The following is an 11,236-nucleotide window of genomic DNA, read 5'->3' as shown; positions in this document are numbered from 1 at the left end:
CTTCCTGTGGTCTTGTGTTGGTTGTGTTGTACCTTGTCGCGCACCAGGACGCCCCTTAGCTGGGGCAGCTGTGCGCGTAATAAATGTTATTAACATAACATAACATAACATAATGCTCAAACGTATGTTGCTAAGTGGGAATATAAGTCTCGTTGCTGTTTCTTGTAGTAGACCACAGAACAAAAAGTGCAAACCGCCTCTCACGCTTTCTTTACGCATGCTTTTCACCAGATCCGTTTTGAGAAAAATACAGCAGAAGTCGATATTAAATCTACCGATCGAAGAAACGCCTGTTCAGCTCATGTATAACTCCGTGTGTCTTCGCAGGAAAATATTAATTGAAAGTTACGTTGTGTATTTTTTTACCATTTGATTTTTTAATTAGATCAAGGAGACTATTCTATAAATCTCAGGGTCACTGCATTGATAAGACAGCAGGACATCAATCAGAACCCAGATGATGAGCTGTAATTGCTTCTTGTGATAAAAGGAAAAAAGCCAAACACGGGTGCATGGTATTTTGCAAAGACCACACTGTGCATCTAATCACATTAGATTGCTGGCAGGTTCACAGTGCAGCGAGCAGAATAAGTCAAGGACCACCCACGGGTGAACTGAGTGACTTATGTGTCTGTGTGATCATCAGACAATCTGTAGCCTTCCCTCCGTGTCTCTGAAGAAACGGTGCGAGCTGTCCGCACAGGTGATTTATTGAAAATAAACAAAAGGTTACAGGCTGTAATTTACGACCAGAAACTGAGCTTCGCCAATCAGCCTTGGCCAGTGAGGCTGATGGGCTCATTCCCACACACACAACACACACACACACACACCCTCTCTCATGCCGAGGGAGAGAAAAGAAATGTGAACCAAAACCACCTGCATTAACAGCACTCACACATTTATTACTACGATGCAAAGGTTAAATTCGACTTTATTGCCACAGTACAGCTAAACTGATATAAGAACTCTTTTTACTGCCTCTCATATTGCAGGTAACAATTACTTTAAATGGAGGAACAATTCTTCTAATAGATGTCTCTCCAGTGTGATTTCACCTTGCTGCACAAATGTAACTTCTTGCATCCTGATTTCGGTTAAATACCTGTTGTTCAAACAGCCATAGAGGACAAAATGCCATGGCATAAACCATATACGCAAATGCACAGAGTAAAATATGTCATATTTTACAATTGCTGAGAGAGGTGACTCAGCGATGGTAATAAATAGTGTATTAAACTCCTCTGTGAATCTGTATTTATGCACTATGTGCAGCATTACGATGTCGGGTGGAAACTTTCCGTCTGACACCATCTTGGATTTGGGAACCGACCGACGCGTGGTCGGCGTCTCCACCCGACCAATTACAATGTGACAGAAAACTACTCAGTCGGAGTCCCATTGTACCCTGTGGGAGCCAGTGTTCTGCCCAACAACACATTCTCCTTTTGTGTATGTTTGTAAAACCCTGCACCCTGTTGCAGGCACCTCATTGTGCCTGCCACACAGTGCAGGGTTTTACAGGGGGTCCCTTAGGTACCCACTCAGCCCCCAACCTCCCGTGAGCTCAGGATGAAGGGGGCCCCCAAAGTCACTTTGCCACAGCCTTTCCTTGTCGGACAGGCTGACTGGGAAAGGCTGCTTGAAATTGACATGGTAAGGGTCGGTCTGAAACGTGGTTCGTAGAGGTGTACGATGCGTTTCCAACCGACACGAATACTACAAGAGCCAGTCGCAACCGATTTAGAATACCAGCCCGGTTTACTTTCTGACCGCCTCAGTCGGATGGATTGTAAACCGACCGAGTTGGTCGGGAGGGTTCCGACAAGGTCAAGGAAATTCCAAAGGTCGGGCGGATGCTTTCCGCCCAACATCGTAATGAGGCCCAAAATATTTATGAATAGAATTAAATTTATATATATATATATATCATTGTTAACATCTCTGGTTAAAATATAAAACTTATATATACAGCTCTAGAATGTGATTCACACTTAAATACGTGTTGAGAACTTTCCACTTCAACACAACCCTTTGAAGCAATACTCCATACATAATGGCATTGACATCTGTGGTGCCCACTGCATAGGGCTGTGTACAATGGTTGATCTGTGTGCATGAATTATTCCGTTGTTGGTTTGTTTGCATAAGAACCCGTTTGTCTGGGAACACGGATTGTTTCTGTTGGATCTCTTACTGCCATGTTCCCTCATCGGTGTCTCGATATGCATGAATCTATAGACTTTGCCAATTATTGTTTTAAAAAGGCAACAGAAACACCAAATGGGTAAATTGAGCCTTTTCCATAAGACAATAATGCCATATGGACACTTTTGAAGCCGTCTTATCTAAAACGAATATCGTGGGAAGAGAGATTTTGTGCAGGTGTTATTATAGGGTCAAGCTAACAGCTCACTAAATCTCGCTAAAAAAAGAATGCCCTACCCTTACATGTGTTCCTATTTACCAATGCAGCCATGAACTCTCAGTCCGGTGTCTTCCACATACAAGGGTGATATGTGCAAAGGCCATCATTTTTCAGGCATGTTTGGGCAAATCTTGAAGAAACTAGTTTTGATGAACCATTTTCGCAAAACAGATTTACACAACTTTTTTCAACACACATTCTGTAATACTGATTGTTTTTCATATCCTTGTTACCCTTTTCCCAAGCTGTTTCAACTTTTGCTCTTTTTTCTGGTCGCTCCAACTATGCAGCCCAATACATTATTGCCTCCCCCTTCGCCCCCTTCGCCCCCTTCTCCCACTTCCCCTTTTTATTTTTTTAACTTTTTACTTCTTGATCACCCAGCACCTTCCCCAATCGTTTTTCATTTTATTTGAACTCAGGAGAGGACTCTTCCAACTTCTGCAACCCCCCCAACATCTGGCCTTTGATCCTACTCTCTGCTTTTTTACCCCCCCTCCCGAGCCTTACTTTCCACTGTTAACTTTTTATTTTCCTTTCAATGGCCATCTTTTTTTTCTCTTCTCTTTCCCAACTTCTTTTTTTTTTAACTGTCATGTTAGAGTCAGAAAAAATGAATACTGTATTCGTTTTCGGTTCCTTTCCCCTTCCGCATCTTTTTTAAGTTAAGATAAACATGAATTCTTGAAATTCAATTAGTTTAAGAAATTGTAAGACGTTTTCTATTTGTTTTGTACTGGAATTGGGATTAAAAATTGAGTCTATAGATTTTTTGTGGAATGGCAGCTCCCCATTTTGGCAATTCTCTAAATCAAATTTTATCAGACTGCTTTTATCAGGCTGGTGTTCTCCATTTTGGGAAGTCATCAAACTGAGGTGCATCATTTTGGACACTTAAGGCCCCTTAAAGTGCTTAATGTGTAAATTAGTAATTACCAGTGCACAATGCTGTGCTCAGAAACCCAGGGCATGTTCAATCAAATGTCAGCACGCCGAATACCAAGGCTGTGTAGCCTTCAATTAAGGTCAGACCTCTTTACTCTACTGCCAGTCACTCTTCCTTTCTCTCACTCTTGCACGTTGTTGCTCACACTCTTTGTGACGGTTTTTTAGGTCGATCCTAAACAGCCTTTGCGCTGCAGGCGATCTATTGTATCTAGTTTGTGGGGTCTGACTACACCTTTGCTTAGGATTGGTTTTGATTGGCTTTTGTGTGTGTCATTTAAAAATGAAAGTGCGCTGATTGGCTGAAGCTTCGTGCATGTCCCACCTTTTTTTTAAAGTTTGCTCCACTGGAGTATTGCTGCGGGAACGAACAGGAACCCGCACGCAGTCCCTGCCTTTCCATTTCCAGCGTCATGCTGTCTTCGACAATTTGTGCACTTTAAAGTGCCCCTGGGACACAAGCAGGGACGGACTAGAGTGCTTCTGTAGCAGAATGCCCTCTGCGGTCCCCCTGGGGCACAAGCAGGCATCCACTTCAGCGTGCCTTTCTTGCTGGAAAAGCTGTGTGCTGAGTCATTTCCCAGAGACCGGCGTGTTTCCCAAGGACTCGCAGTGCACAGATGGTGTGCACTGAGTCCTCCAAGCCGCCTGCTTACATCACCAGCGCATTGGGGAAAAGGTATTTTGTGATGTCGTTTTTATGTACTTTCACATTGTGCTGCTCATCTTAAAAGTTAACTCCCGTGGAGTATTGCCTCGGGAGCGAGCAGGGGCGCGCAACTGCTTGCTGCCTTTATCTTGTTATTTCCACATTGCCCCGACCCTGGCCTCCAAACCTTCCTGGGCTGGTTAAACTTTGCAGTTGCCGTACGAGGACACTCCAGCATTCTCTTGCAAAAAGAAACGTTTTTTATTTACTTTTCTATAGTTAAAAAAAGTCAACACCTTTTCATAACTTTGCAGGCTAATGTTTAATTTTGTCCACTGTTGAAATGAAGATGGAATTCCTATGTGTAGTGGCTGCATGGATGATTCAAAAATATTACAATGCAATGGGACGGTTGTGCGTGGCAGTTGTGGTTGTGGGGAAATAGTTGGGAGGAACAGTGAGTGGTGGTAGCAAGTCTAGATGGTAACAGGGGCTGTGATTGCTGGGGAAAGGGTTTTCAACAAGTATCAAGGAGCGGTGAACACATTTGGTGAACAGAAAAGACTGCGGCCACTGCACAGTGAGGCCTAGAGATGCTGTAGTTTGTGCATTGAGGCAGCAGCTCACTCCATTCCTCCGCAGACACGTTCCTAAGGAGTGAATGTTTAATGTTACACATGTGTTTAGTTTGCGCTGGGTAAAATGAGTCACCGTCTCAGTAAATGGTGTTGTCTTGTTCAGCTTGTCTCCTCACGGTGTTTTTCAAGCCCCTGGCTTTCAAAGATGCTCACGATTCACGAATGTGGGGGCGCCAAGGGATTTGCAGAGAAACACTTTATTTCGCACCCAACAAACCACCCTTGCTGTCTGTCTAGGCTAGTTGTGTTGCTGAGTGACGACACACACCCAGCTCTGTAAGACCCAGTAGAAGGGGCCTCACTACCAGCTTTGCAGGGCCCAGAGGGAGGGTGCCTGAGGGGCCCACTTCCCCGGGCCTTGCTGCCAAGACACCGCGTTGGAAGGCCCAGTGCCAACGCTGCAGAGTCTGAGAGAGTGAGCATGGCTCTACGTCTCTACCTCAGGCTTTTCTGCCTGTTAGAGGGTAGTGGTGCCTAGTTTACTCTGCACAAAGCAGACATTATACCTCTCACAAGCAGTGTTTGGAGGGTGAATGTTCTATTTTGCGCCATGTACTTCTCATCAGTTAGTTCCCTTTCTTGCCTGCTTGTGTTGACCGCCATCCCTAATACATCGGTCCTGTCTCTTGAGAGCCAGGCTGACTCGAATGTGAAAATTACATTAGGAATTTGTAACTGAGCGGGAAGTAAATTGGAGCAAACTGTGAAAGAAATGGTGGATATTGTTTCTATTACTGTCTAAGATCCAGCCTTGTTTAATAGGTGTGTTGCCCTGACTCAAAATGAATATACAAAAATAAGCACAAAAAAAGATTTAAAAACTAGTATTTGGATTATGTTTCCATATCGTGTGGGTCCTGTGGCTTTAGTTTTTGTTTCACTGCTAGACAGTTTAGACACACGTTTTGTCACCACTTTATGTAAAATCAGAGCCTATTTCTATCCGGTTCAAAGTGATGTTGTCTTGAGGGTCATGTGACATTTTTACTCTCTGTCTCTGAAGAGTTCAAACTTGGCACACTGAGTAGGCTTGCACATCTGATGGGGATGGACTGTATGGTAATGCTCTTGTCAATACAATCAAACGTCATATGTTGCCCATAAATGCTTCTCCCGAGAAAAGTGCTCCTACCGAGAAAAGTGCTCCTCCCGAGAATGCAATTTTTCTTTATAAGATCAAAAAAATGAGAACAGGCATGCAATATCCTTTTTTAGGTCGAACCTGCACAGCACATGTGCTGTTCTGCCAGGCATGCTGTTTTCGAGTATGTATGTGAAGCTCCGCCCACTTCCCGCCAATATTTTTCATTGTGTTTCCTGCAACATTCAGTGCACCATGCACGCTTGCACTTTCCAAGCAGCCCGGGACAATAGTGGCCGCTTCTTTGAAATAAAAAAGCTTTTGCATTTACAAGAGTTTGCGCTATTGGCATTGTAAATGACAATGTCTTTTATTTTTTTTAACAACAAATTTTATTGATTTTCAAGGTACCATATGGGCATGCCCAGCGAGCATCAAAGCATGTAAGAAAACAATATACACTAGCAAGGCACCATATAACATCCCCAATGAAGTCTGCAGAACAGCAGACCCTAAACCCCCTCCCCAACAACGCACCATACATCAATAATACAATATTATGCAAACGTATTACAGTCTTGCCTCTTTTACCTCAACACGACACCATTATCTTATATCGGTGAATTACTCAAAACCAACTTATCTAATGGATCAGGGGTGCCACTGACCCCAGAAGCGGCAGGACTATGCCTCGATACGTGGCCCATCTGGTCCAGATCTTTTTGTTTTTTTGCGGACATCCCCTGGCCTGAAATACTGCAACTTCAGTGAACATGCACCTATCCATTGCTTTCTTCCAGGTACCAATACTGGGTGGGAGTGTTGCCTTCTAGTGTTGTGCGATGTCACATTTCGATAGTGTAAGCCCTAGGAACAATAAATGCCTTTTATATCTGTTCCCCCCGATGTCTTCTGTGCTGTGTAGGAGTATCAAGTGGGGGTCTGCAGGAATGCACCATGCCAGCACCTGCCCCAAACAGGACCTTATGCCCAATCAGAAGTGCTGCAGAGCCACACAGGTCCACACCGTGTGGAGAAATGACCCCTTCTCAGAATCACAGCAGAGGCACATAGGGGACTAAACAGCCCCCATCCTGTAGAGACATAAACGTGTAAAGTAAACCCTGTGAAGATATTTTAACTGGATCAGACGGTAGCGGGCAGAGACCGCAGAGTACCGGGGGCTAGCCAGTGCCTTGGCCCAGTCATCATCCGTCAATGTGGGCACATCTGCTTCCTATGCAGCCCGGGTCTGATGTAAAGTGGTTGTGGAGTGTGTAGTCAATGTTTGATAAATTTGACGGATCCTGTGGGCTTCTAGTTCCCCCATGAGCAGCTGGCCCTCCAACGGGTGGATCTCCGGGAGGCTCGTGATGTCCCTTATCAAAGGGGATATAGCGTGTCTAAGTTGCAAATATCTGTGAAATTGCGTTTTGTGGAGGTCAAAATCAGCCTGTAGTTGCTGAAAGGATTTGAATGTGGAACCCCACATTACATCTCCCAACACACAAATCCCAATGTCATCCCATCTGCGGAAACCTGCCAAAGCCACGACTGGCCGAAGGTGTGTGCCGCGCCACTGAGGCGTAGCCCCGGTGAGCTTGCCCCACCATCCCATCTTGTGGACCGCTCGCCTCCAGATCTGAATGGCCGTCCTACATGCCGTGGGGAGTTCCGTCAAAGGCGAGGAGCTGTACAAAAAGTGGAGTAACGGGGTTTTGGCCATGAAGAGGCGTTCCACAGCATAAGCTGGATCAGATTGCGAGCAGTACCACCAGTCATTTATCACCAGGAGATGTGAAGCCTGGTAATACGCCTGCACATCTGCCGCCACTATCCCCCCGCAGTAGGTAGATTGGATACAGGTCGCAAGCGCCACCCGGACCGCTCCACCTCCCCAGAGAAAGCTATTGAGTAAACCATTAATTTGACAAAACCAGGACCGGGGGATTGAGAAGGGATAATTTTTCAGCCTATATAGCAGGCGAGGCAAAGACACCATCTTGAAAATAGCCAATCTACCATATAACAAGAGAGGGAGTTGGGACCACACCGTCGTCTTGTCCCGAACTGTAGGCAATAACGGCGTGATATTCCGCGACCAAGCTTTGAGTGGGCACCGTGTAATAACTACCCCAAGGTACTGGAAGCCGAACTCCACAACCACCAGCTGCGAGGCCCACGCTTGGGACCGCTGGTCCCTGCAAATCAGAAACAAAATAGATTTGGAAAGATTGGCGCAGAGGCCGGATGTCTCCCTGAAGACCCTCAGAATCTGCAGCACTCGGGGTCCGGAGACCCATGGATCCACCATGAAAAACAAGGCATCATCAGCGTAAAGCACAATCCTATCTGAGCACTCTGGAGACCAGTCCAAACCCCGTAACCCAGAATCCAGGTGAACCCACGCCGCCAGGGCCTCAATAGCCAGTGCGAACAGCCCTGCTGTGTGCCTCTCCGAATGGCGAAGGGGGCTGAGCAATGGCCATCCACTCGGACCAATGCAGTGAGATCCGTATAGAGCAATTGCACGTAGGCCCGGAATTGGGGGCCCAAATTGACTGCCTCCAAGAGCTAAAAAAGGTACGCCCAATGTAATCAATCGAATGCCATGTCGATATCGGCCAACAGGACAGCTGCAGGACGTCCCAGACGGTGAGTCTCCGCCACCGCCTTATGAACTTGTCTGATATTTTGTCTCGTGGAGCGCTGTGGCATGAAGCCCGACTGGTCAGGATGCACCAGCTCCTGTATACAGGCACAAAGGCGGTCCGCCAGGATTTTCCCCAGCAGTTTGGGCTCGAAATTTAGCAAAGAGATGGGGCAATAGGATCCCGGGTCATCAACTTCTGTGTGTCTCCAATCCGGAGGGAGAATATGCTGCTCTGAGGCGTCCTGAATCGCCTGGAGTAAATGAGGCCCCAGAATCTCCAGATGAGGCCAAAGAAAATCGCATGGGAACCCGTTCGGGCCCGGCGCACGACCAGGGTGGATGTCGAAGAGAGCCGACCGCAGTTCCTCCAACGAAATAGGCTCCTCCAGTGCATCACGCTGCTCGTCCGATTAAGCGGCGGGGAGGGATATCCACTAAAAAGGTATCTATGAGGGGTTCGGAGATAACCTCCTGTGCTTCATACATTGCCGCGTAAAAATTAGAGAATGCCTGAACAACCGCCTTGGGGGATGCACAGGCAACCCCCGCAGGGGACCACAAAAGAGGTACCTTCGGCCGGGCTACCCTAGCCTGGCAGAGCCTATGAAGCATTTAGCTAGACTTACCACCCCATTGGTAAATCCTATGCTGGGTGGCCAGCCAGGCCTCCTTGGCACAGTCTGTTTGGGCTTGATGGAGCATTTGTTGAACGTGCAGCAGATTCCTGTGGGCCGTGGGGTCCTAGCCACCCACCACAAGGGATTGGATTTCTTCCTGTCTGGTCTCCAGGTCGCATACCTGTGCCAAGCGGCGACGCTTTTCCTCGGTGCGGTAGCTTATGTCTGCACCCTGAATTGTGGGCTTAAATGCTTCCCACAAAACAACTGGGGACTGGCATGAGCCGGCATTGTATAGGAAGTAATCGGAAATTGCCTGACTCAGCATCTCCCTGTATGCCTCATCCCGGAGCAGCCAGGGGGACATGTGCCACCTATAGGGGGCCCTGTTAGTTGACAGTTGCAATTTAAGTTGGATCGGCGAGTGGTCCGACAGGCCTCGAGGAAGAATAGATGTATGTGCCACCCTGTGCATATAACTATGTGGAAGGAATAAATAATCCAGACTTTAAAGAGTCGGGTGAACCGATGACGTGTATGAAAATCCAGCATCCATCGGGTGTAAGGCATGCCACGTGTCCACCCATCAGAGTATGTGCGAGTATATTCAATTTGGATGTAATAGGGGTTGTATCAAGTTGTCGGGCCCGCCACCTATCCAGTGGGCCCATAGTATCATTCCAATCACCCCCAATACCACAAGGCCACCCGGGAGGTCCCCCCACAGCTGCGTTAGTTCATCTATAAACGTCTGACCAGGAGGCAGAGGGGCGTAGACGCTACCCAGTGTAATCTGTTCACCGGGCAAAGTACCCGAGACCACTGTATATTGACCCCCCGGGTCTAGCCAATGACGTGGGATTTGGATTGGCACCCTACAATGGATGAGAATGGCAGTACCCCTTGCCCCCGTGTAAAGCCAGAATGATATACCGTGGAGTATCCGTATTGGGCTAGACAAGGGGCCTTCGTGCCCAGAAGATGCATCTCCTGGAGCAATAGGACATCAGCTGCATACCGCTTCGCCTGGTGAAGCACTGCCCCTCGTTTGATTTTACTAAGCAAGCCCCGCACATTCCGGGCGAGAATGTTGAGTTGCCCTGTAGGTATGTTACCTGTCAAGTGAGCCATCCCTAGGTGGCCAACAAAATAACAGCAACTGATGCGTGTAAGGTGAAGCAATGTGACGTGTGCATGGTGTGGAAACATTCAATAAGAAACAAAACAACTGATAAACTGTCCCCGTCCCCCCTCCACCCACAACCCCCATACTTCCTGCAACACGGAGTATCTGTCGCGGTGAAAACCCATCCCAGGCCCCCAACAGGCAACATAAGCGGGCCCTCCAATGGACCCCCCCGCCCAACTTACCCAACATAACCCAAAACGTTCAGGGCAAGCCTCGTTCCAGTCCCTCCAGGGCCTATAATAAAGACTCCCATCTTTAGAGCCCAATCAAGTCAGTGTGTGACCACCGTCCAGAGACAATTCCCACCCCAAGAAGGAAACATAGAGAAAACAAAATTACTGTGTCCCAATGTAGTTCAGCTTCCAGAACCTGTCAGCTCTGGGGTACGCCAATTGGAGCGGGATTGGTTTCACCGAGAAGTCGCATCTCTGCCCTGTCGTCCACTCCGATGCGAGCCCTGAGAAGAATAAGAGTTCACCGGTGGCGGCGAGTGGGATTTCAGTATACGTCTCTCATCAGTCCACACAAAGACTTCCTCCAGGGTATCAAAGAAATATGGGGCATATCAACAAGGGCGTTAACTCTGCTTTTTTGGCTTTAAAAGCCCAAAAAGCAGAGATAAAACTAGCACCCTATCAACAACAGGGTGCTAACATGCAAATTTGCATGTTAGCACCCTTTTACTCTACGCTTCCCCTTGCATCTCTAATGAGATGCAAAGGGGGAGTTCCAGAGTAAAATAATAGGGGAAATGTCGGTAAGCGACATTTCTCCTATTATCAAGAATATCGCTAACCCTGTTAGAGACAAAAAAACAGCACTAACCGCGGTTAACGGTGCTTTTTTACGTCTGGTATTTTGCTGACTTAGCCATGATATCCTATGGAAGGAGGATATCATGGTTACGTTTGTCTGTCCCTATCAACAAGCTAACGTGAGATTATCGCTGGGTTTCCAGCGATAATCTCACGTTAGCCACTTAGCGTGAGGATTTTTATCGCTATTGAGATAAGCGTTGCTAATAGCACGCTATCTC

General features: G+C 47.1%; 1 long non-coding RNA gene across 1 annotated transcript in view; it reads left to right on the top strand.

Moving 5' to 3' along the window:
• The first annotated feature begins 3,746 nt into the window (after nt 1-3,746).
• The window catches only part of LOC146859909 (uncharacterized), a 170,038-nt gene continuing 162,548 nt past the window's right edge, over nt 3,747-11,236 (top strand). Inside the window, exon 1 of the long non-coding RNA XR_014978738.1 lies at nt 3,747-4,052. This is a non-coding gene — a long non-coding RNA (uncharacterized LOC146859909). The remainder of the gene's footprint in view (nt 4,053-11,236) is intronic.

This window comes from Triturus cristatus, chromosome 3_1 (genome assembly GCF_964204655.1).
Source record: "Triturus cristatus chromosome 3_1, aTriCri1.1, whole genome shotgun sequence".
NCBI lineage: Eukaryota > Metazoa > Chordata > Amphibia > Caudata > Salamandridae > Triturus > Triturus cristatus.
This window is presented reverse-complemented; position numbering and strand designations above follow the sequence as displayed.